Source organism: Equus przewalskii, chromosome 17 (assembly GCF_037783145.1).
Source record: "Equus przewalskii isolate Varuska chromosome 17, EquPr2, whole genome shotgun sequence".
Taxonomy (NCBI): Eukaryota; Metazoa; Chordata; class Mammalia; order Perissodactyla; family Equidae; genus Equus; species Equus przewalskii.
In genome coordinates, this window is record NC_091847.1 from 41,809,932 (window position 1) to 41,837,162 (window position 27,231).

The window sequence follows — 27,231 nt, forward strand, 5'->3', positions numbered from 1 at the left end:
GGAGTCTAAACTCCAGGAGTGGTCAGCTAACATTAAAGCAAAGAACCTAAACTCCAGAAAAGGTTGCTACAAACCCATCTATTAGCCACATCTCGATCAACACTAAGGCTTTGCTGAATGTCAGAAATGGATTTTCATTGGTGAAAGTACTGACTTGTTAAACAGTGTACTGAACTGCACTGGTAAAATTAAAGGTAACTAAATGAACTAAATGAAAATGAAAACACAACTTATAAAAATTTGTGGGATGCAATGAAAGCAGTGCTTAGAGGGAAACTTATAGCATTAAATGCATATATTAGAAAAGAAGAAATATCTAAAATCTAGTGTCTAAGTTTCAACCTTAGGAAACTAGAAAAAGAAAAGCATATTAATGAAAAAGTAAGGAAAAGAAAAGTAGTTAAAAAATTAAAGCAGAAATCAATGAAATTAAAAACAGGAAATCAATAAAGAAAATCAATGAACCGAAAAAGGTCAATAAAATTGATAAGCCTTTAGCCAGGCTAACTAAGAAAAAAGGAGAAGACACAGATTGCTAATATCAGAAATGAAAGTGGGGACATCAATAAAGGTCCCATGGGCACTAAAAAGATGATAAAGTAATACTATGAACAACTCTATGCCCACAAATTGGATAACCTAGATGAAATTGATCAATTCCTTGAAAGGTAATCTGCCAAAACTCACACAAGAAGAAATAGATAATCTGAGTAGGCCTATGTCTATTAAAGAAATTAAATCGATAATTAATAACTTTCCAAGAAAGAAAGCAGCAGGCTCAGATAGGTTCACTGTTGAATTCTAATAAACATTAAAGGAAGAAAGTATACCAATTCTGTATAATCTCCTTCAGAGAATAGAGGCAGCATACTCCCTAAGTCATTCTATAAGGCTAGAATTAGCCTAATACCCAAACCAGACAAAGACATTATAAGAAAAGGAAACTACAGACCAATATCTTTCATAAATGCAATACATGCAAAAATCCCAAACAAAATATTAGAAAATCAAATTCAACAATGTATAAAAAAATGATCACCACAACCAAGTGATATTTATCCCAGGTATGCAAGGTTAGTTCAACATTCAAAAATCAATTAATGTAATTGATCATCAACAGGTTAAAGATGAAAAGTCAGATGGTCATATCAATAAATACAGTAAAAGCATTTGACAAACTCCAACACTCATTCATGATAAAACTCTCTGTAAATTAGGAATAGAGGGGAACTTCCTTAATATTATAAAGAATAGCTACAAAATGCCTACAGCTGATATTCTTAATGATGAGAAACTAGAAGTTTTCCCACAAGGATCAGGAACAAGTCAAGGATGTCCCATCTCACCACTCCTTTTCACCATGATAGTGGAAGTCCTAGCTAATGCAATAAGACAAGAAAAACAAATGAAAGGTATACAGATTGAAAATGAAGAAATAAAATGGTCTTTGTTTGTAAATGACATGATTGTCAATGTAGAAAATCTAGAAGAATTGACAAAAAAACTCTTGGAACTAATTTTGATAAATAAGTGGTTATTCCAAGGTTACACAATACAAGGTTAACATACAAAAGTCAATTGATTTTTCATGTACTAGCAGTGAACAAGAGGAACTTGAAATTAAAAACACAATACCAATTACATTAGCACCCCCAAAAAGAAATACTTAAGTATAAATCTGACAAAATAAGCACAAGATCTGTACGAGGAAAACTACAAAACTCTGATGAAAGAAATCAAAGAAAAACTAAATAAATGGAGAGATAGTCCATGTTCATTGTTAATAAGACTAAATGTTGTCTAGATGTCAGTTCTTCTCATCTTGACCTATAGATTCATTGAAATCCCAATCAAAAGTTGGTTTATAGACATCAACAAACTGATTCTAAAGTTTATATGGAGAGACAAAAGACCAAGAATACCCAACACAATATTGAAGGAGAAGAACAAAGTTGGAGGACTGACAGTACCCGATTTCAAGACTTACTATAAATCTACAGTAATCAAGTCAGTGTGGTATTGGTGAAAGAATAAACAAATAGATCAAGGGAACAGAATAGAGATCCCAGAAATATACCCCCATAAATATAGTCAACTGATCTTTGACGAAGGAGCAAAGGCAGTACAATGGAGCAAAGACAGTCTCTTCAACATCTGATACTGGAACAACTGGATATCCACATGCAAAAAAATGAATCTAGCTACAGACCTTGCACCCTTCACAAAAATTAACTCAAAATGAATCATATCCCTAAATGTAAAATGCAAAACTATAAAACTCCTAGAAGATAATAGGGGAAAACCTAGATGATCTTGGGTTTGGTGATGACTTTTAGATACAACACCAAAGGTATGATCCATGAAAGAAAGAATTTATAAGCTGGACTTAGTTAAAATTAAAAATTTTTGCTCTGTGAAAGACAGTATCAAGAAAAGGCAAGCTACAGACTGGGAGAATCTGTTTGCAAAGGACATATCTGATAAAGGACTGTTATCCAAAATATACAGAGAACTCCTAAAACTCAACACTAATGAAACAGATTTTTTAGGACAGTGAAACTACTCTGTATGATACTATAATCGTGGATACATGCCATTATAAATTTGTCCGAACCCATAGAATATCCAACACCAAGAGTGAATCCTAATGTAAACTACAGACTTTGGGTGATAATGATATCTTAATGTAAATTAATCAAGTATAACAAATGTACCTTTCTGGTGAAGAATGTTGATAAAGGGAGAGGTGATTCATGTCTGGGGACAGGGGTATATGGGAAATCTCTGTATCTTCTGCTCAATATTGCTGTGAACCTAAAATGCTCTAAAAAATAAAATCTATTAAAAAATTATAGGTAATTAAGATACATGATATAAAAATCTAGCAAGTGAGTCGTGTAGCCTCAACTCCTAGAGACAAACCTCAAGAATTAATTCCTAACTGATTTGGTGTCCAGACATTTTTGGTGCCTAATGACAGCTACAACAGTAACAGAATCCTGCTTCTATAATATTGTTACATCATCCTTGAATTAACCTTTTGTGCAAGATGAAGCCAAAGTACCTAAAATAAGAGAATTGGAGCTTCAACGAGCTTAGGAAACAGGTATTAGGAAGTATTTTGCCCATATTTTCAAATAAATGTTTGCTTAATATATATGTCTGTATGTACAACTGAAAAAATAATACCCCTCATCTTTGCCTCCCTGAAGCACATTTGGAGCGTTATTTGCCTATAGACTGAGAGATCATCCAGCTTCTTAATACTTCTTCCAACTGCTGGAATTTTAAAAGTTCTTTAAGGCACTGTGTCTCAACCACTGATACATATACAATCAGAGAAAAGCAGGCAAAGCTTAAACAGGCAACAGAGGTTTTAAAACCAAATATTCATAATAAAATGTTCTTCCAAAAATTCCACTGGATTTTTATATCCTTACAAACCATTGTAAATAGAAAAGAAAACAAACCATAAAAGTATGTGGATATTTGACAAAACAGATAGAAATACATAACTATAAAAAGTTGTGAATCATTTCTCTATCCACAACCTAGCGATTTCAGTTTCTAAACATCAATTAAAATAAGTTCACTAAAGTTTTAAGTTTTGAGACTAGTTTGAATTCTAGGGAAAGAAATATTTTTCTCTTCAAAGTCCTTTTAAATATTTCACTTTATATATACTAAAATCTTAGAGAGCAGTAAGATCTATTGTACAGAACAAGTTAATGACTTATCACTTACTAATAATAAAGTAAAGCTTAATGAAGAGTAGAACCCACTTTCCTCAATGTTTTGCTTTCTCTGTCAGGCGGTGCGATCTCATTCTGCCATTCAACTTTATCTCACCTGTTGGGCACATTGCCATGAATTCTTTATGAGATTAGTATAATGCCAGTGTTGGCACCTTGTGTATGATTTCATAGTTTCACTCAAGGTATCTGACATTCCTATTGGCAAATTATGCTAGTGGAAATTTTGAGCAAATTATGCTAGTCATGTAAAATGTTGCTACATTATTCAATCATTCATCTCTACTTTGCTGGATATTTTGTGTTATCACTACATTATATTATTAGTCATGCTAAGTGAATGCTTAGAGATATTGCTAGTAACTTGTTTTGGAAGAAGAAACGCTTCCCTTAAACTATAGAAATTAATATGTTAATTACTCTGAACACTATTTCTACTATATATTTATAGAACTAGCCAAATTCAGTTAGCTTAAAAACTATCTTTGTAAATACTCTCCCTGTAAGACTGTTCAAATATTATGTGAAAGGTAAGAGAATGTGTTCTGTAAATGAATGCTCATTGTTAGTCTCAATGAAGTGTGTGTCCAGGCCAGGTCTGCAGCTTTCACTCACTCCACTGTGTTGCTCATCTTTGTTACATAGGTACTTGGGATCTTCTTGGTCTATCAGAACTTGCTCTAAAGATTCGTAGAAGGCAAATTTTATTTCCTCCACAAATTTTTAATTTTGATATCTAAAAAAATGAAGCACCCACAGAATGTTTTTTTCAATCATAGAAGTAAGTTTTTAGGGGATAAGAGAGATGGTCCTTCTCACTCTGAAATCATGTCACTGGGTGTTATGGGCTGAATTGTGTTCCCCCAAAATTCATATGCCCTAACCCTCAATTTCTCAGAATGTGACTATATTTGGAGATGGGGACTTTAAAGAGGCAATTAAGGTTAAATGAGGTCATATGGGTGGATCTTAATCAAATCTGGCTGATGTCCTTTTAAGAAGAGGGAATTTGGAGACACACAGAGACACCAGGAAGCACACATACAGTGAAAACACCATGTGAGGGCACAGGAAGAGGATAGCCATCTGCAAGCCAAGGAGACAGGCCTCAGAGGAGACAAACCCTGCCAGCACTTTGATGTTGGACTTCCAGCTTCCAGAACTGTGAGAAAATAAATTTCTGTTGTTTAAGCTACCAAGTCTATGGTATTTTGGTATGGCAACCCTAGCAAACTAATATACTGGGTAAATGCTTATAGTTTAGTCCTATTTATGTTTCGAGTTTCAAGAGCAAGCTCTTTCAAGTCTTTCCCCCTGTTAACAGCAATTTCATCCTTTCAGCTGTTCAGATTGAAAAAGAAGATGGATTTATTATTGACTACTCTCTCACACACACACCCAGATTTCTCAGCAAATATAATGGCTCTCTATATAGAATTTGAACACTTTTACCACCCCCTCTACCTCATAGTCACTTGTCTAGATGATTACAGTTGCCTTCCAAATTGTGTCCCTGATTTTATACTTATTCTTCCACAGGCTGTTCTCTATGAAGCAGCCAGAATTATTCCCTTAGAACCCAACTCAGATCATGTCACTCTGCTTCTCAAAGCGCACTGATGTCTTCCCATTACCTTCAAGTTGTTGCATGATCTCTTCCCCATTGCCTCTCTTATCTCTTGTCCTACTACTTTACACCTGTGCTCCAGCCACATTGACCTCCTTACCTTTCCTTTATACACAGTTGGCGTGTTTCTGCCCCTCAGCTTTCACACTTGCTATTCTTTTTGCCTGGAATGCCCAGATATCTATGTGGCTTGTTCCTCCGCTTCTTTCAAAATCACCTACTTGAGGGCTTTCTATCTAATTTCAACTCCTTTCTCTGTCACTCTTTCCTATCTAAAAATATCATATGGTTTATTTATCATTTACCTGCAATAAAATATACCCCTTTTAAATGTACCTTAAATGAGTTTTGACAAATGAATAGTACCATAATTGAAATATAGAACATTTTCCAAAATGTTTCCTGGTGCCTTTTAAAAGTCAGTCTCTCATCCCAACCCCCAACCCTTAATAATCACTGATATGATTTCTGTCTTTAAAGTTTTACCTTCTCTGGAATTTCACATAAATGAAAATCATAGATTATATAGCCTTTTGTGTCTGGCTTCTTTCACTTACCATAATGCTTTTGAGATTTACTCATTTTGGTGCGTGCATCAATTTATTCCTTTTTATTGTTGGGTGGTATTCCACTGTAGAGATGTAACACAAATGGCTATCCAGTCACAAGTTGATGGACATTTGGATTGTTTCTACTCTGAAGCTATTTTGCTTCACATGCAGGTCTTTATTTAGACTATATTTTCATTTTCTCTTGGGTAAATTCCTAGAAACAGGATTGCTGGGTTATATGAAAAGTGATTATTTTAACTTTATAAGAAACTGCCAATGTGGTTCTGCCATTTTGCATTCCCACCAGCAATGTTTGAGAGTTCCCATTGCTCTGCATCCTCACCAGCACATAGTATTGTGCTTATGTGTAGTGGTACCTTTACCTATCAATCTAATTTATTGTCTGTTCTTCTCCTAGAATGAAGGGTTCGTGAGGGATGGTAATTTAGTCTGTTATGATCATTGCTTTCCCAGAGTCCAGATCAGTTCCTGGCACAAAATAGTTGTTCAATGAACATTTGTTGCATAAATGAATGAAATTTTGGATGAATATCACCTCTATTTAGAGCTAAATAACAAATTGAGGCTCCAAAGGGTTTATAGCTTACTCAAGTGAAGAACAGGGGCTAAAATCCAACACATATAACACTTAGTTGAACACTTTCGACACTGTACTACATTATAGACTGCTGGTTTGCCCAAAGTAATTATTATGATTAATATTTAGAATATAGGAGACTTGGAATAAATCTTTATTTTATTTAGTTCTCATAGATACAATCTTCAAGCAGTTTTTATTTTCTAGCAGAAAATAAAAAATGTAAGATTAGAGGGATTTAACACATAAATATTTGAATAATATTGTACTTATAAGGTAAAGTGAATTCTTATTTTAGAGCTTATTAGAGCATAAAAGTGCTTATTTTGATTATAACAATTCCCTGTGAATAGGTATTTGACTAGGAGAGAAAAATGTTTAGCTCGAGATGAGTTTTGCTGCATCACATTGAAGCTCCACTTCACCTTCTTATTTTTAAGAAGCTTGGTAATAACTTGGCTGAAAAGGTTAGCAGAGGAGTCTATACCAATGTCCTAGTTGGTGGCCTTGGATAAGGCCCTAAGGTCAGCCTTTTAGAGACCATGTCTTAACCTTCAAAAATGCATAAGAAGTACATGTGAAATACGTAGGGAATAAGAGATCTGGAAGGATACCTACCAAACTTACAATACTTCGAAGACAGAAGAAAAGATTATGAGGAAGAAAGGCTTGTTTTCTCTGTGTATTCCGAAGTGTTCAACTGGCATTGTGTGCATGCGTTATTTTGTAATTTCTTTCTAAGAATAAGTTTTATGATGGGAAATTCAAGTCCTATGACAAGCCATTGGATAAGCTAATTCGGGCCAGGTGGTACTCATCCAGTCAGTTCCCATGTAACCAAATTTATTTTGCATTTCAGGAAAATGGCAATCTACAAAACTCAAAGGTAGAATAGAGCAAAATCTTTAAGGTATAATAAGTAGATTTGCCATTCTGCCCATACATTCTCTTACTCACTCGCTTGGCTCATTCCTTCAACATTCATTGATGTTCTCTGTGTTTTATTAGCATTTATAGTATGAAAATGAGTGTGATATGGTCTCCACTCTTAAGGAGCTCAGTAATTATCAAGGGTCTAGAGATGTGCTTTGTACATAGTGGCTGCACATAGAGTATTTGTTGAATCAATAAATGAAGAAAGAGCTAGAGGCAAGGCATAGTCAAATAATTGCAACATGACATAGTAAGTGTTTACACTACTGATATAGTATAAAGGCTCAGGGGAAGAAGTAACAAACTCCACTGGAGAGCTGGAAAGCATTCGTAGAAGAAATAAACCCTAAGGTATCACTCCATCTCTGTTGTACCTGGCTCTTGAGTTTATTATATATGGCATATCTATACTTTTCTCTGTCTTCATTGTATGTGTGAGTTCTGCGTGAGCAGGTCATAATTAGAGTTGAGAGCACTTAGATAGATAGAATGGATTCCTGGGACCAACTGGCAGAGAACCTTAAAAACTGTGATAAGTTTTATCTGACAAAAAGGCCATTAGGGATAATGACAAAGCTCTGGGAAGAATTATGTGCTGATAGATTAGAAGGTGATCATAAGAAGTGGAGCAAGGAGCAACAACCCAGGTGTGGAATGTTTAAGTCATGATTATTGACTGAGATAATGGAAATGAGAAGAAAATGAACAACCTTGGGGAAAAAAAAGAAAGAAAAGCAAAAATTGATGTCTTTATTCATTAATTCAACAAGTAATAATGGAATGCCTTCCAATTTATAAGAGCTATAACAACAGTTTTGCATACGTGACTTTATTTAAACCTCACAATAACCTGCTTTACAGATGATCAATCTGAGGCCCCAAGAAGTTAACTAATTTGCTCAATATCACATAGCCAGTGAATGTTAAATGAGGGTCAAACTCAGGTCTGTTTGGTTTTAAAGCCCATGAACTTTCTCCTATGACATATCAAAATAAAGATAATAGTACAGGATTATTATTATTATAACTCCTTAAGGGCAGGGACTGTCATATATTTCTATGAATCCCCCATAGCACTTACATAGTACCCTGTACAAAATAATTTTTTTTTTTAAAGATTGGCACCTGAGCTAACAACTGTGGCCAATCTTTTTTTTTTTCTGCTTTATCTCCCCAAATCCCCCTGGTACATAGCTGTATATCTTAGTTGCAGGTCCTTCTTGCATATGGGACGCTGCCTCAATGTGGCCTGACGAGCGTGCCATGTCTGCGCCCAGGATCTGAACCAGCGAAACCCTGGGCCACCGCAGCAGAGTGTGCGAACTTAACCACTCGACCACGGGGCCAGCCCCAGTCCTCTGTACAAAATAATTTTTTTAATGTTTTTTTTTTCTTTTTTGAGGAAGATTTGCCCTGAGCTAACATCTATGCTCATCTTCTTCTACTTCATATGTGGGACGCCTGCAGCAGTGTGGCTTGATAAGCGGTGTCTAGGTCTGCACCTGGGATCCGAACCAGGGAACCCCAGGCTGCCAAAGTGGAGTGTGCAAACTTAACTGCCATGCCACCAGGCCGGCCCCTGTACAAAATAATTTTAAACTGTGAGATCAATGAATTAGCAAACAAGACTGCTTGCTATGTTGCAGACACTTGAGTGTAAAAGGGACAAAAAGATGAGGGTCTCTGCTCTCATGGAGCATATTATCTATTGAAAAAGCTAGACATTAAATATTGCACAAACAAGTGCTTAATTATAGTTGACATAAGTGCTATCACATATAGGTACAAAGTGTCATGAGAGTGAGAAATACTTCCAAAGTTATGTATTTGGAGGCCCAGGAGAAGGTATCGCTATTGGAATGGAGATAGAATTCAAATAAGAAAAAGTTTAAAAAGAATTTATGGGGGCCAGCTTGGTGGTGTAGTGGTTAAGTTCACACGCTCTGCTTTGGCAGCCCAGGGTTCACAGGTTCAGATCCGAGGTGCAGACCTACACACCACTCATCAAGCCATGCTGTGGTGGCATCCTACATACAAAATAGAGGAAGATTGGCACAGATGTTAGCACAGGGCCAATCTTCCTCATCAAAAAAGAAAGAAAGAAAGAAAGAAAGAAAGAAAATTTTTGGAGAGAGTATGTTTTTTACTATTAGTTAGTACTGGTGGTGTTTTATGAAGTTCTTTTGCATATTTTTGAAAAGCTATTTTCTTCATAATGTGATATAGCTATATAATTTCCTAAGATGAAAAGTATAATACTTAAAGAATCTCTTCTAAGAATAAAATCCAAAATAAGGAAACAGATGTACATATTCATAAAGGACTGTATTAGTTAATCATCGTAACAGAAACAAATTAAATGTTTAGTAACAAAAGAATGAGTAAGTAAACTAAGTCACATCCCTTAAAAATGATGGTTATGAAGAGTAATGTAGCAACAAGGAAAATGCTTACATTATATTGCTATATGAAAAAGATTAAAAACTGGGGTTGGCCCGGTGGCACAGCAGTTAAGTTTCCATGTTCCATGTCAGTGGCCTGGGGCCCTCCAGTTCGGATCCCCAGTGTGGACATGGCACCACTTGGCAAGCCATGCTGTGGTAGGCATCCCACGTACAAAATAGAGGAAGATGGGCATGGATGTTAGCTCAGGGCCAGTCTTCCTCAGCAAAAAGAGGAGGATTGGCAGCAGATAGCTCAGGGCTAATCTTCCTCAAAAAAAAGAAAAAAAGAAGATTAAAAACATTGTATGCTCATAAATATGTTGAAAATATACATAAGAAGAACGACTGAAAGAAATATACCCAAAAATTAGAGTAACTGGTCGAAAGACTATGAGAGATTTCTTTTTCACTTTTTATTGTATAAATATTCTGTGGTGTGGTTTTATTATTTTTGTAATTCAGAATACTTTTTGAAAAAGAAAAACGAATAGGCATAAAAATATATTTGGTTCCTACAGATAGGTCATAATTCTCTGATTTTATGCCTTATGTGAATACCTAACCAGCCACCCAGCACTCTGGGGGCTAATTTAGTCAATAAAGAGACTTCAAAAAATGAATCACAGACCAATCCTGTTCAGCGCACACAGGAAGGTACTGATAATAACTACAAAGGGAAAGGAGAGCATCCGCCACCCAGGGACTAAAATTAGTCATAATGGTGAAGGGAGTTCTACCAAATTATGTTTTCCAGAAGACAGCCACAGGCTCTTCTCGTATAAGGAAGACTGATCACCTCCATTAGCCTTGAAACAAATGCAAAGACTTCTGGATGAGGGCATTTAATTATAATGTTTATCTAATCACTCTGTAGCAATTTAAATAAATAAGATGGCTTAGAGCACAGGCTTTTCTTTGGGCAGTCAAGGGTAGTAGAGGCTGTGTTTAGTGAAGAGTGTATTTTAAGCCAAAGAATCCAACACCACAAGTCAAAATTATTGGCGTTTTATATAGGTGTTTTAAAAATGTAAAAAAGAAATGCAGATACTGCCTATTATTTTGCCTTTGGATTGTTGGACTTTCCAGTCTATGAGCTGGTGGTAGCAACAACTGTAGTAACAACAACAACTATGATGATACCTTGCGCCTCATTAGTATTTACTTATGAGAGCTTTTACCTATATTTACTCATTTTAACCTCGTAATAACTCCATGAGGTTGATTACTGTCATTATCCCAACTTTGAGAAAACTGAAATATAGAGAAGTTACATAACTTGTTCAAGATCGCTTGGCTAACTGCTTGGATTTGAATGATATGGGGACTCTGGCTAGAGAGTCCAAAGTCCAATGTCTTAGGCACCAGGCTGTCTAATGCACCTAAAGTTTATTTTTTTTCTTTTTTGCATTAATATTCCCATCTTATGGCCAGAGTCACTAAAAATTATTTTAGATAAAATTAACAGAAGTACTTGTTCCAAACTCATCTTCATATATGTGTATGTATACACACATCTCCTCACATTGCTGTCTCTAGTTTTCTTTCATTTCTTTTTCTTTACTCTCATTTTTGTAATTTTGGGTTGGAGTTGTTTGGGCTAAGTTCATCAGTATAAGTGAAAATCAGGAAAGTGAGATTTTTCTCATTTAATCTTCATTTATTTATGTAGAATACCTGCTTTTGATGTTTAAGAACATAAGATCTAAATACAGAGCCTTCTTTGAGCCACCAAAGGTTGGTACAGAGATCTTTTTCAAATTTTGTGTACAAATGTACAGCCTCTGAGAACTATCTGCTGAGATTTCAAATATCAGAGGTACAGACTCTGGAAAGAACAATGATTTGGTTGGCTGTACATGATATCTGTGATGTATAAAATAAATCTTTTAGGTTAAAAAATATATATTTTTCCTCTTTGGAATGGATTTATGAATGATGACTGTTATTAACCAGAAATAGCCCTGATAATGAGGTATGGGTGACGAATGTCCACTTATAGATCCGACTCTCCAAAAATAAGTCTCTTCTATGAGCATGACATTTTTATACCAAATTTTTTAGTACTTTTAGAAAGTCACTATTGAAATTTAAATATACTTCTGGGAATAGGTAACACATGACACCATTGTCCTCACTCACACAGTACAATCACTTTGGAAAACGGAGACCATGGCCCAGAGAGAATGGTGTACCCAGCAAGCAAAGTGAATGGAGAAGTGATGCCAGCCCAGAAGGCAGGTTTAGATAAGGCTGTGAGAAATAAGAATCTGGACAGCTGGGCTGAGGGACGTGGTGGTGGTGTAGTTGTCATCGTATGAGGGCAGGGCCGCAGGGTGTTTGGGGGAAATATCTTAAAGGAGAGGGGTCTTGCAAAGGGAAGCTGAGAAGACCACACAGTGAAATGTAGATTACTTAATTTGTTCTGGAGCCATCTTACTTTTCTGGCTATGCTGATGGAAATGGCACAGCATTACATCTAGGTGAAGCATATTATAGCTGAAAGAGCAGAGTTTTCAGCGTCAAGCAGACCTGGATTCAAATCTAATCAGTATGGCCTTGGATAAGTTACCACTTAGATTCCTCCATCTATAAAATGTAGAAATCAAACTATTAAGCTAGAAAACAAAGTACCTCCTGCCATGCATATGGTAGCTGTATGCATGTCATATCTAGATGTATAGATACACAGTAGATAGAGAAAGCATATATGTGTATATATGCACACACATGTACATTTATACATAGATGTATTCATGCCTCTACTATAGTGCTATCTTTCTCCCTTGTTATGTTACTTCTGCAAGAAACTTTTTGTTTCACATTTAGTTTCCTTTTATCATATATAAATTTCCTTTTACCAAATTTTCACAATATTCAAATAATTTACTGTTAAATGATTGTTGGGCCTTTATTTTCTGAGGTAAATTAGCAAAATGGCAAACTTGGAGAATTCTAATCATTAGCTACCTAAAAAGTAGAATGTTTGCCACTTGTTAACAGATTTAGACAATATATTACTAATTTAATTTAATAAGAAAGAGACTATTGCTTCTAATGAGCGATAGTAACAGTTTTCTTTTTAGTAGCACTATGCAATAGTCATCTATGTTATCATTATTTGAATTCCTGACATGGCTGGGTAAGGATTTGAGGCAGTTCTTCTGTATGTTCAGATGATTTGAATGTGAACCACAGCATATATATGTACCTAAGCAAATGTCTAAAATAATCATTCTAATCTCTGTAGCAGTTTTAATACTTTTTATGATTCCAAAAAGGAGACTTTAGGGAGTATATGCCAGTCTCAAAAATCGGGCACATGTTCACATGGCCCTAAGTTCAGGATCCCTGACCAAGGGATCGGATACCATCTATCAGGAGGACCTTCAAGTTTTGCCTGGCAGATCTCCAAGCAGCTTTCCAAGCCATTTGCTGCTTCCTCACTCACATATGCTTAGTCAGCTGGGATTCCCAGTGGGGAGGAGAAGGCAGGTAACATTTTTGTCCCTCCTTGTCACTGCCTTCAGTATACTGTATTCTTAGAACCTTCCTGGGAATCTAAAAACTTCAGCAATAATGAAAATATCTCTTCCTCACAAGTTTGGAGGCCCCAGACCTAACCTTTAAAAGATTTATTTTTACATTTTTTTTCAAATTCTGACAATTGGTGCAGAAAAAAATGTTGCAGATACCTGTCCTTTTTAAAAAAAATTTCTTGCCATATTTATCATATAGCAAGAGTATTTATAAGAATAAAGTAGTTGAAATGTATTTGTTTTCTAAGTATAGTTTGCAACACAGTTATAGATATTTTAGTTTACGGATTAATTCTATACTCTGTCATCTCCTAACCTACCTGGTCTTTCTTGGAATAATAGACTATATATCATTTGGATCAATATCCTTAGTTCCAGAATATTCTCAGTCATCTGGTTCTGCTACAGAATAAAGTTAGACTGGAAATAAGACAATGCTAAGTAAAAGAAACTTTCTTTGCCCACCCCACCTCCCATGGGCTCCGCTTGTAAAAGGAGTGCAACCAGAAATCCTATGCCCTACTAGATCTTTTCCATGGTACCAGCCTGCTGCTGAACTTTAGTTTCTCATTTTTAAATGGGGACAAAATACCTGTCCTACCAGTCTTAGGATTGATTTTTTTATTTAATGAGATTATATCAAAGTACTTTATAACGCACATAACAAACCTATAATGATATGGCTACTTTGTATTGAGCATTCTAGGAACAGTAGTGGAAGCTTTGTATATATTACCATAGCTCATTTAAGCCTCAACATAAGCCTGCACAATTGTTATAATTACATTTGAAGTATAATGAGTTAATAGACACTCAAAGAGGTTGTGTGATTTTCTGAGGTCAAATAAGTTGAAAGGGGCAGAGGGAAGATCACCTCAGTATTACTTCCAAATAGAAGCTTTACTTTTCTTTCTACTCAGACTAAGGCAAGAGCATTATTTAAGTCTGTAAGAATGGTAGGCGGCATTAAGAAAGTGGGAGGAGGGGTCACTGAATAACCTGCCCCTTCAGCAAAGCTGACAAAGAAAGCACTCTGATAAAATCAATGCTTATATTTTAGAACAGACCACCTGAAAACCCCTGGGCTTCAGACATTTTAAAAATAGTTTTTATGTATTAAATATAAAGCGAAAGGGAAAAATAGATGTTTTAGATGCAAGAAGAACATGGTATGCCAACCCAGCCAGATCCAAGCTTAGATTTTTCATATGTTCCATTCTACTCATATTATTAAGCATATACACAAATCACAATGACACAAAATAGGAAAAATATAAGAACTTCCTTTGATTTTAGAAAACAGATGATAAAAACCAGAAAATTCTTTTCAGAAATACAGAAAAATCTTTTTTTTTCATAATAGCTAACATGCCTTCCTTAGGCATTAAGATACATTTCTGTTTATAATCTTAATACAGCTATATTTTTACTCTGTATAAAAATCAAGTCTCCCAGGAAAAGCAGGGTATTTCAACACACTAATCTTTAAATTCCACCACTAAAAATGCAGGTACACACCCCAGTTTCTAACCCCTTAGACTATTTTACACAATGGGTTTAAGTCATTGGAATGCATAAGTGCTCAACAAAGCAGCCCTGCCTCATACTATATGATTTGGCAGTCAACATTCTTGTTTTCCAGTAAAACAGAAATTTCAAGAACAGAAACATTGGGCTTCTTGAAGTATCACTGATGAAGAGAATGTTTCTGAGCAGCTTCTGAGCAAATTTATCTTAACAGGTTGATCACAGATCTGGGGTCTTCACTCCTCAATCATGTTAGCCACGTGTTTGCTCAGTTATGGATAGTGTCGTGACCCACTTCACCATTGACCTCTATGTCTAAAGAAGGGAACTGGTCCTCAATCAATGAACCTTTGGCAGCATAACTTTCATAAATTTCTGCCCTCCAAACCCAGGTTCTACTGGCATTACCAAGGCCATATCTACATTAGCCCATGGTGCCAAATACTCAACCGTAGTTCCTAATTTGATGGCAAGTCCAGTCTTCATCCTATTCTCCCAAATATCTTTAATCAAAGCCTCTGGGTTCTTAGTATCCTCAGGATGAAAGGCATATTGATTGGCTCCTACTGCGTCCACAAGCTTTACTCACTGTTCCAGCCTGGACACCATCCCATGCGTGTTAAAGAAAGGATCCTGGTCTAGCTGCTTTTGGAGACTCTACCACAAGGTGACCAAAGGTGGTCACCGTTGCATTCAGGTGCGGAAAATTGGCCCTGGAGGCCAGCATCCTGAGGTACTCAGCCCCTGAGTTGGCCAGGTTGCTGTTGAGGCTGGATGGGACAATCTTACAGCTGGACACCATGGTACTGGTTCCCAAGAACCAAGTCCCACAATTCCCCTGGCAAGATAAAGGCATCATCCCAATTTGTCCTTGTTTTTTTTTTTTTTTTTTCAATGTGTTAGTACTTTAATCTTTAAGCAGTGACTAAGTTTTCTTTTGAAGTAATGATTAATTTTCCCCAGTGTAAATCAAAGTAGAGACAAAAGTTGTAGATTTTAAGAATTTATTTTAGAATCAGTTATGTTTTAAGTTTACTTGCCTACTATTTAAATGAGTCAGAACTAGCATCTTGCTTTGTTTTCGTTTCTTGGATGGGGTAAGATAACAGAAGAGCTGACTTATTTAGTGATTTTGCTAAAATATGCAAATGAATAACCTCAAATCTCCATTTAAGTGCCCTTTGTTAGTAATATAAATGTGGTCAAAGGGCTAATAAATGTTTTTGTTCTCAACTTCCTTTCAAATAAATTCTATTTCAAATAAAATTCTTCCTTTCAAATAAAATTCTGTTATACTAATTTAATGTATACATCTACTATCATGCTAGTTCTCTCTTATTTTGTTACTCCTACAAAAAATTTGACATATTTTCCTTATTTCGCATTTTAGTTTCCTTTTATCATCAATAAACTTACTTTTACCAAATTTTCAGAGTATGAAAATGTTTTCCCATCAAAGTTCTATGGTGTTGGACCTTTTTTTCTGAGGTAAAGAAACAGAAAGATCAATTTGGGGGAATTTCCCATCATGGGAACACACCAGCCCTTGCTAGTGAACTGGCCTACAGGTTGGCAAGTTCCTGTATGTATGGGCAGAACAGTAACAAGACATTTGAAGGCCTGTGAGCTTTGCTTTTTCACCCAATGCTTTTCATCTAATCCTGGTACAACTGTGAAACTGGAGCCAGATATTCAGGACAAGACATTGTAGATCAATTGATAGTGTTTTGGAGGCTGCTGTAGGTGTAATCTCTAAGCGTCCACTTGGAAGAGGATCCAAGAGCAATGCGGATACTTTAGGATCTACTTTTTTTAAATAAGTAGTCATCCTATTTCAGACAATAGATATGTTATTGGGAGCTCTACTGTTAATTCTTGGTCCTTAGACCAGTGTCTGGGTACCTTCATTAGGTATGGAAATTTTATTTATATTAGAATTTGTCCCTGGATCCCAACCTAGGACTCAGAAATCAGGTCTTGGAGTAACATGCAGCTCTTATATGCATGATAACATAGATTAGGCATCTGTGGTGGCTCCAGAACTTCAGGACTCACCTGATCTGTCTTCCATACTGCCTTTTGGTTGATGCCAGATACAGGATCTTTCCTACCACAATTCTCTGCTATGTCCACTGATTCTTCTTGCAAGACCTCTCAGTGATCTGAGTACTTTCCTTTAATGTCATTCCTCAAGAGCTTGAGATACAATTGTTCTAGATATGCCTATATCTGATCATTTCAATTAACTATATGGACTTTATATAAGGGCTGCATCACCAATATTAACCACAAAAACCACAGCAACAATGGAATAAAAAATCTTTCAAAAGATCCTTGAAAGGCTTCCAAATGTTCTCATTTTAACGTTCAGAATACTTACTAGGTCCCTCAAGGCTCAGTCTGCACAGCCTAGGCCTTGCTATCTCACTGTGCCACTCCTCATCTCTTTCCTCACTCCCCTTATGCTTCAGCCACACTAACCTTTCTGTGCATGTGTGCAACCTGACTTAGGTCTTCCCACCTGCTGTTTGCTCTCTCTAGTCCACTACCTCCATCACCCTGCCCACACTTACCTAAATTCTGTTCATTTTTTAAACCTCAGCTTAAGCCTCATTTTCTTAAAGTTTTTCTTGAACACCCAGACTCAAGGTGGCTCTCCTTTTATTTACCTTCTTAGCAGCCTAGACTTCTTTATAGTACATTGCACAAATGTATTTGTATAATTATGTAATTGACTGTTTAGTATTTCTCTCCTGCATTTAAAGAAAGCCACCAGGATCATGTCTATCTTATTCAATACTATACCTAGCATGGTGTCTTGCATGACACTCATTAACTTTTTTTGTATCCATTAACTTTTTATTGAGTTAATTAAGCATTTTCATAATGCCTTCATGACTAAGCTTTCAAAGGATCCTTTTTTCTGTGTTGTCACATGTAGAGAACAACACATATTGTAACCTGGGTTCCCCTGAAAGCAGAGCCTAAGACAAAAGCTTCCTTGAGCCTTAATTGGTCTTAACGAGCAGAAGTGAAGAACAGGGAGAGTGATTGCTATAGACTGAATAGTGTCCCCTCAAAATTCATATTTTGAAGCCCTAACTCCCATTGTGACTGTATTTGGTGATAGAGTCTTAAGAAGGTAATCACTGTTAACTGAGGTCAAAAGAGTGGGGCCCAAACCTGAAAAACTGTGTTTTTATAAGAAGAGGAGGAGAGAAAGATCTCTCTCTCTCTCTGCCATGTGAGGATACAGTGAGAAGGTGGCCATCTGCAAACCAGAAGGAGAGCCTTCACCAGAACCCAACCATGCCGGTGCCCTGACCTTGGACTTGTAGCCTCCAGATATGTGAGAACATAAATTTTTATTGTTTAAGCCACTCAATCTATGGTATTTTGTTATAACAGCTCAAGCAGACTAATGCAATAATATAGAAAAGGAGATAAAAACCATTAAGAAATTGTGTTGTCTAGTTGGTCATAAGTATAGGTAACTGATGCTTGATTTGATGGGATCTTAAAGAAGGCTTATGAAATGCAACTTACAACTGTTTGCCCTGGGAATGAAAAGAGGAAGCATATATCCTTCAGCCCCTATCACTCGTTAGTTAAGGATGACAGTAGTGTAAGAGCAGGAGGAAAGAGATACATGGTGCATCCTGAAGAAAGGCACCGAGAGGTTGCACCTGAATGTGACCAGTTGAAGCCTATGCAGAACGGGTCACTGCAGCATTGGCTGGAAGAAAAAGTGGGACTGATAGGATTTGAAGTGGCACACAAAGTGTCTAACACATAGTCCACCACAGAAGTATCATGTATTAAATATACACAAATAATTAGTTTTGTAAAATGGTTTTTAAACAATCTTCATATTTTTAGTATTTCTATAATTCTTATCTACATGGAAAAAGAAACGAGGCAGTTTTTGTAAACTAAAGTGGAAAAATAATTATGGCTGCAAGTAAATGCTGACTCTGAAATTATTTTAGTGATGCTTACAAATAGAATCTTGAAACATCATTTTTCAAGATGCCAAAAGAGATGATAATGATTATTTAAGCATTATTTATCTCAGAATCTAGACAGGATGGATATACCAAGTTAACAACTGAAAAGCAAGTTTAACATGTTTTTTTGTCACAAAGCAATAAGCTTTGAACTATAGTGAAAGCAACATTGAGAAATAACCTGTTTTAAAAGCTGCCAGGGACAGATATTGCCTAAGATGATAACTTTTTTAACATTAGTGATGACATGATAATTTGCCTTCTACTGTTGAAAATAATCCAAATAGCTTGAGCGTACAATTCTAGTCGAGCAGGGTATGATATGTTTAAGAGAAATACTGGAATAGTTTCCCCATGATTGTAAGCTTTTGATTTTTTAAAGAGAAAAGAAGACAAAGCTAGATATAGGCGGGACTTCAAGATAATTTGTACACATGGAAATTAGAAAGTAAATTTAGAGCTGCCACAAGAACCAATTATTTTTTCAAATACATCCTGAAAAATGCAAATAGTATAGAAAGATTATAATTAAAGTACCAGTTCACTCAAAGGCAACACTTTTAACAAAGTTTTTTATTTTTGGTGGTACTTACATATCTCTAAATAATATGCTTATATTACTATTTCTTGGTTTACCAATGTTAAATGCAACGAATGTACTTTTGCTCTCATAAATAATGAGATTTATGGATTTAGCTCTCATGGATTTAGCTCACTTTTGGAGAAATGTCTATTCAAGTCCTTTGCCCATTTTTAGGTTGAGCTATTTATTTTATCACTACTGAGTTGTAGGAGCTCCTTATATATTTTGGATATTAATGTCGTATTAGATAAAGTTTGCAAATATTTTCTCCCATTCCATAGCTTGTGTTTTCACTCTGTTGATTGTTTCCTTTACTATATAGAATCGTTGTAGTTTGATGTAGTCCCACTCTATTTTTGCTTTTGTTGCCTGTGATTTTGGTGTCATATCCAGGAAATCATTGTTAAGACCAATGTGATAAAGCTTTTCCCCTGTTTTCTTGTAGGAATTTTACAGTTTCACCTCTTATATTTAAGTCTTTTATCCATTTGAGTTGATTTTTGTGTACGGCGTAAGATAAGGGTCCAATTTCTTTTGCATGTGGATATCCAATTTTCCCAGCACCATTTGTTGAAGAGACTATCATTTCCCCATTGTGTAGTCTTACCATCCTTGTCAAAGGTCATTTGACTGCATAGGTGAGGGTTCATTTCTGGGCTTTCTATTCTGTTCTATTGATCTATATTTTCGTCTTCATGTGAATGTCGTACTGTTTTGATCACTCTGGCTTTGTAATGTGTTTTGAAAGCAGGAAGTGTGAGGCTTCCAACTTTATTCTTTTCTCTCAAGTTTGTTCTGACTATTCAAGATGTTTTGTGGTTCCATATAAATTCTATGATTATTTTTTCTATTTCTCTGAAAATGCCATTGGGATTTTGATAGAGATTGCATTGAATTTGTAGATCACTTTGGGTAATATGGGCATTTGACAATATTAAGTATTCCAATCCATGAACACATTTGTGTCTTTCCATTTGTGTCATCTTTAGTTTATTTCAGCAATATTTTGTAATTTTATATGTACAAGTGTTTCACATCTTTGGTAAAGTTTATTCCTAAGTATTGTATTCTTTTTGATGCTATTGAATTGTTTTCTTAATTTCCTTTTTGGATTGTTCATTGCTAGTTTGTAGAAACTTAATTGAGTTTTGTGTGTTGGTTTTTTATCCTGCAACTTTGCTGAATTCTTTGATTACTTCTAACAGTTTTTTGTGTTTGGAATCTTTAGAGTTTTCTACATATAAGATCACGTCATCTGCAAACAGAGATGATTTTACTTCTTCCTTTTCAATTTGAATGCCTTTTATTTCTGTTTCTTACCTAATTGATCTAGCTAGGACTTTCAGTAGTATGTTGAATTGAAATGGCAGGAGTGGGTATCCTTGTGTTTTTCTTGTTCTTCGAGGAAAAACTTTTGGATTTTCTCCGTTGATTATGATGTTAACTGTGGCCTTGTCATATATAGCTTTTATTATGTTGAGATATTTTTCTTCTTTTCCTACTTTGATGAGTGTTTTAATCATGACAGGATATGGAATTTGTCAAATGCTTTTAATATCTCTATTGAGGTGATCATGTGATGTTTATTCTTTGTTCTGTTAATGTAGTGTAACACACTGATTGATATTTGTATGTTGAACCATCCTTCCATTCCAAGGATAAATGCCACTTGGTCATGAAGTATGGTCCTTTTAATATACTAGTGAATTCAATTTGCTCATATTTTGTTGAGGATTTTTGCATATATATTCACCAGAGTTATTGGCTTGTAGTTTTCTTTTCTTGTAGTGTATTTTTCTGGTATTGGTATCAGAGTAATGCTGGTCTCATAAAATGAATTTGGAAGTGCTCCTGCATCTTCAATTTTGTGGAAGAGTTTGAGAAGGATTGGCATCAATTCTTTCTTAAATGTTTGGTGGACTTCGCCAGTGAAGCCATCTGGTCAGGGGCTTTTCTTTTTTGGAAGATTTTTGATTACTGATTCAATCTCCTTACTAGTTATATAGGTCTGTTCAGAATTTCTGTTTCTTCATGATTCGGTCTTGGTAGATTGCATGTTTCTAGGAACTTATCCATTTCTTCGAGGCTATCCAATTTGTTGGTGAATAATAGCTCATAGTAATTTCTTCTAATCCTTTTAATTTCTGTGGCATCAGTTATAAAGTCTCCTCTTTCATGTCCAATTTTGAGTCTTCTCTTTTTTCTTAGTCTAGCTAAAAGTTTGTCAATTTTGTTGATCTTTTCAAAAAACCAACTCAGTTTCATCGATCTTTTCTATTGTTTTCCTAGTCTCTATTTCATTTATTTCTACTTTAAAGTTTATTATTTCCTTCTTTCTGCTAACTTTGGGTTTAGTTTGTTCTTCTTTTTCTAGTTCCTTCTGGTTTAGAATTAGGTTGTTTGTTTGAGATTTTTCATTTTTCTTAAATGTAAGCATTTGTTGCTATAAACTTCCTTCTCAGTACTGCTTTTGCTGCATCTCATAAGTTTTAGTATATTGTATTTTCATTTTCATTTGCCTCAAGATATTTTCTAATTTCTTTTTTGATATCTTCTTTGACCCATTGGTTGTTCAAGAGTGTGTTGTTAATTTCCACATATTTGTGAATCTTCCAGTGTTCCTTCTATTATTGACTTCTGATTTCATTCTGTTGTGATTGGAAAATATACCTGGTATGATTTCAGTCTTCTTAACTTTGTTAAGACTAGTTTTGTGACCTAACATGTGTGGTTAAGAAAGCTGTGTATTCTGCTACTGTTAGGTGAAATGTTCTGTATATGCTATTAGGTTCATTTGGTCTATAGTGTTGTTCAATTCCCCTGTTTCTTTATCTACCTTCTGTCTGAATTCTATCCATTATTTAAAGGGAGATATTGAAATCTCATAATATTATTGTAGGACTGTTTATTTTTCCCTTCAATTCTGTTGATGTTTCCTTCATATATTTGGCTGCTATGCTGTTAGGTGTTTATATATTTTTAATTGTTATGTCTTCCTTGTGTATTGACCCTCTTATTATATAATTTCCTTCTTTGTCTCTTTTGACAGTTTTTGACTTAAAGTCTATTTTGTCTGATATAATTAAGCCCCCCTCTCCCAGCTTTCTTTTGGTTACCATTTGCATTGAATGTCTTTTTCTGTCCTTTAACTTTTACCGTATTTGTGTCCTTCAATTACAGTCTCTTCTAAACAGTATGCTTTTTTAATGCCTTCATCCACTCTATGTCTTTTGATTGGAGAGTTGAATCCATTTACATTTAAGTAGTTATTGATAGGGAAGGACTTACTATTGTCATTTTTTTAATTGTTTTCTGTCTGTTTTGTAGCATTTTTGTCCCACTTTTCCTCTCTTTCTTTCTTCTTTTATGTTTTGTTGACTTTTGTGTGTGTGTGGTGATGTGCTTTGATTTCTTTCTTATTTTCTTTTGTGTATATTCTACAGGTATTTTCATTGTGGTTACCATGGGGCTTACATAAAACATAACAATCTGTTTTAAGCTGATAATTTAACTTCAATTGCGTACAGTCTTCACTCTTACTTTCTCTGCTTTACACACTTTATATTATTGATGTTACAAATTACATCTTTTTTTATACTTTTAGATACTAGCTTATACTAGTATACCATACTTTATATAACTTTTAAAATACTTTTGTCCTTAAACTTCTATACCAGAATTAAAAGTGATTTATGCACCACCATTACAGTATTCTGTGTTTGTATAGATATTTACATTTACTGGCAAACTTTATATTTTCATATACTTTTGTTCAGCATCCTTTTGTTTCAACTTGAAGGGTTTCCTTTAGCATTTCTTGTAAGACAGGTGTAGTGGTGATGAAATTCCTCAGTTTTTTTTTTTTTAAATCTTGGAGGATTTTATTTCTCCTTTGTTTTTGAAGGATGGTTTTGCCAGAAAAGTATTCTTGATTAACAGTTTTTCTTTTTCAGCACTTGGATTACAGGCATACCTCATTTTATTGTGCTTTGCTTTATTACACTTTGCAGATATTGCATTTTTCTAAGACTCCCCCCACCACCAGCAAAAAGATTACAACTTGCTGAAGGTTCAGATGATGATAGCACTTTTTAGCAATAAAGTATTTTTTAATTAAGTTATGAACATTGTCTTTTTTAGACACAGTACTATCACACACTTAATAGACTACAGTATAGTGTAAACATAACTTTTTTATGCACTGGGAAACCAAGAAGTTCATGTGACTCACTTTATTATGATGGTCTGAAACCATACCTGCAATATCTCCAAGGTATGCCTGTATATCACCCCACTGTCTTCTGGCCTTCAAAATTCCTGCTGAAAAATCCACTGATAGTCTTATAGAGTTTCTGTTGGACATGGTGAGTTGTTTTCTCTTGCTGCTTTCAAAATTCTCTCTTTGTGTTTAATTTTTGACAGTTCGATTATGATGTGTCATGTGTGCATTTCTTTGGATTCATTATGGTTGGAGTTTGTTGGGCTTCTTAAGTCTAAATGTCCACTTCCTTCCCCAGATTTGGCAAGTCTTTAGCCACTATTTCTTTAAATAGACTTTCTGTCCTTTATTCTCTTTCTTCTTCTTCTGGGACTACCATGATGCATATATTGGTCTTCTTAATGGTATCCCATATGTTCCTTAGGCTTTCTTCACTTTATTATTTTTTTTTCTTTTTTGTCTTTTTGGATTGTCCGATTGGATTATTTCAAATGACTTGTCTTCAAATTCACTGATTCTTTCTTCTGCTTGATTGAGACTGATATTGAACCCTCTAGTGAATTTTTCAGTTCAATTATTGTATTCTTCAACTTCCAAAATTTTTTCTTTTGATTCTTTTTAATAGTTTATATCTCTTTGTTGATATTCTAATTTTGTTCATGTGCTGTTTTCTTGAGGTCATAGAGTATCTTTATAAGGGCTATTTTAATTCTTTGTCAGGTAATTCATATACCTCCATTTCTTTAAGATAAATTTCTGGAGATTTATTTTGTTCCTTTATTTGGGCCATGTTTCCCTGTTTCTTAATATGTCTCATAACTTTGTGTTGGGATTGGTACATTTGAAATAACAGGCACCTCTCCTAGTCTTTGTGGACTGGCTTTGTCCAGACAAAGACCCTTGCTAAGCCACTTGACTAGAGATTCTGGGGGCCTTGTAACCTTTTTGTTGGGGGGAGGAAGAGGATGCAACTTCTCTGAGTCTATGTGTGCAATTTCTCAATTAGAGAGGGTTGCTGGTTTATTTTTCCAGACGTTCACAATCTCTTGCTCCCTCTGGTGTCTGTCTGTGGCACTGCTAGTTCTCTGGTTCTACAATAGCAAGCGCTCTGCTGTCACTTGTTCTGAGGCTACCAGGTATCCACAGTATGCTGGCTCCCCATCAGCACCTGGCATCAGGTGAGACAAATACAAATTCCTTGGGCACTCTTCCACAAAGCTTGAACACCAGACACATGCTCCACTCCTCTCACTCCTTCCAGAGGGAGAAGCCTCAAGTTCTTCATCTTCTCCTGAATGCACTGAACCATCTTAGTCACAGCAATCCACTGTACCCTTCTTCTTTGTTCTCAATGCACCCAGGCATCCAAACTATGATGGGTGCAGCAGTGCCCTGAATGAGACAAGACAGAAACCAGTCCTTCAGGCTGTCCCCTGAAGAGCTGGAATGTAAGATGCAGCCTATACTCTTCTCTTTCTCACCAGTGTAAAAAATATGAGCTAGGGTGTTCTTTACCTCTGCTGAGCTGAGTACCAGCGTGGAGGAGGGGCTGATGCAGCTAAAATAAAATTGCTCTTCTTACCCACTTGAACGTGACTGTTCTCAGCTTTGCATTCATGTAGGGTACTGGAACATCTTAGCTGGATTCTGGGATTCTCATTAGAGTATTTTGATCTGTATATTTTTTGTTAAATTGATGTTTCTATGGGAGAATGAGGGTTAGGGCTTTCTATTTTGCCACCTTGTGGTGTCACTCCTTCCCTGATTTGTTCTTGAGCTCTACCACACATTTGTCATTCTGAGAGTTCTTTCACTGCTTTCCTAGGTTAGAACCGCTCTTTTTTTCATCCCACATCTTCCTTTTTATTCATCAATTTGCATTCTAATTAAGGATGCATGCAAGAAAAATTGAAATCTACCAAGAATTAACTTTTTAAATTCTTCCTTACATTTGATTTGATGGTTTGGCTCAATATAGAACTCTAGGTTCAAAATAATTTTTCCTCATAATGTTAATAGCATTAATGAGAGAAAATTCTAATGCCATTCTATGAAGAAGGAGTATGTGTGTATGTAGTAGTGGGGGGAGGATTTCTGGAATCAACTATTCTATAGTCAGACTCTCAATTAGTTCCCATATTTTCAATTCCTCCTCTTACTCTACTTTGTAGACTGTGAGCCCTTCTCTTAGTCCAGACCTTCTTTGGGATTCTACTGGGTAGACTATGTCCTTCTTTTACTAAGGTTGGAAGGAGATATATATTTTAGGTAGTTATTAGGAGTGGACTGCCTAGGTTTAACTTCTGACTCTGACTTTTCTAGCTGTGTAACCTTGGTCAAGTTACTTGTGTCTCAATATTTTCATGTGGATATTACTACCTATTATAAGGATTAAATGTAAAAGTATTGCTATTGCATTATTATTCCTCTGTTCTGGTTTTTCAAACATCCTGCTTTCTTATGCTTTTCATATTCCATTTATTTACATCTCTCTTTTGCTCCTGTTTCTCTCATGTTTCTTTTTATATATATATTTTTTTGCTTAATGAATTCTAGGTAATGAGAGAAAATAAGCATATTTGTTCAGTCCCGTTTCTTAAACCAGAAGCCAAATCTGATACTTAATTTTAGAAAATACTCAGTAATTCAATAGTTTAGTGTTATTTGTTATTCAATAATTTAAACTTTTTAAAAACTAAGTTATTCTCTTTATGTGCATATATTATCTTTAATATATTTGCCCAGTGATCTAATGACCCAGGATCAAAATTAGATAGGAATTTGTTTCTTTTGATTTTAGTAATAGTGGCAAACTGTTCTAATGCTGGTTGTAATTAAATTCTCTTTAAAGCATTGGAAGCAAAATGAAAAGAATGTCAGCATATTAAAGACAGCCTAACGTTTTTGTGTTGTATCAAGGTGAAAGCTAACAGTTTTATTGCATTTTGTGAAGGACTGAAAAATGAACCAGAAGATAATGCTGGTGATTATCATCATGATGATAGCAGTCACAATTTCAAAACTGCCTAAATGTGTTAGGCACTTCATATATAACATGTTACTTATTCTTCAAAATAGCTCTACTAGGTAAGCATTTTTATGCCCATTTTACTTATGAGGAAACCAAGATTTAGAGTGCTTAAATAATTTGTCCATGGCCACCCAGCCAGTGAAGGACAGAGCTTTCTGACACAAAGGCCTGTGTTCTATGACACTATGTACAACTAACCTGAGACTTAGGAAGCTGCAGCTTGAATAAGTTGCATTAATGAATGTCTATTACTGCATTTCAAGTGCCTTTGTGTCCCTTTTACTGTAACTCCTCCTTCTGATATCATGGAGGTCATTGCAGCTGCCCAGAGTAGCTAATGCTTCCATATACCATTCCTTTAAAATGCTTGTCACCAACTTTCTCACTGGAACTCTCTGCTTTCTTAGAGGCCCAGCCTCAGGT

The 27,231-nt window shown here is 35.5% G+C and overlaps 1 protein-coding gene and 1 pseudogene across 25 annotated transcripts in view; one reads left to right on the plus strand and one right to left on the minus strand.

The window, feature by feature from the left end:
- The window catches only part of SLC4A10 (solute carrier family 4 member 10), a 275,647-nt gene that overhangs the window by 204,886 nt on the left and 43,530 nt on the right, over positions 1-27,231 (plus strand). The window lies entirely within an intron of this gene.
- Positions 15,129-15,770, minus strand: LOC103554425 (ribulose-phosphate 3-epimerase pseudogene; annotated as a pseudogene).